A 407-nucleotide genomic window follows, 5' to 3' on the forward strand; every position below is an offset into this window, starting at 1 on the left:
CATGTTCCTTTCCCATCAGTGAGAAAGTTGATCACATTATTGAGGGGGCCTTCCATTGTACTAAAGGATTCATATTGGCAGCTGTAAGAGTCTGAGACTTCATAAAAAGTGTTGATGCGGGCGGAAGTAAACTCAATAGGGAATCTACACACTTGAACGAGTCCGTCATCAGAATAAATCACATTGGCGTAGAACTCCTTCACAACATTTGCATCAGCTTTATTGGCGGTGTAACAAAAGTTTTCCCACCTCCGCTCGACAATAACTAGTTCAATTTCTCCTCACGGACTTTCAAAAACTCGATCTTGTATGCACTTCTTTCCTTTAAATATGGAAGTAAATTTTGTTTGAGCCATCGCATTGACGGGGCGAGACTCGTCGAACTCAACTCTTCTCTTTTGTCGTGG

This window comes from Phalaenopsis equestris, unplaced genomic scaffold, assembly GCF_001263595.1.
Source record: "Phalaenopsis equestris unplaced genomic scaffold, ASM126359v1 Scaffold001081, whole genome shotgun sequence".
Lineage (NCBI taxonomy): Eukaryota > Viridiplantae > Streptophyta > Magnoliopsida > Asparagales > Orchidaceae > Phalaenopsis > Phalaenopsis equestris.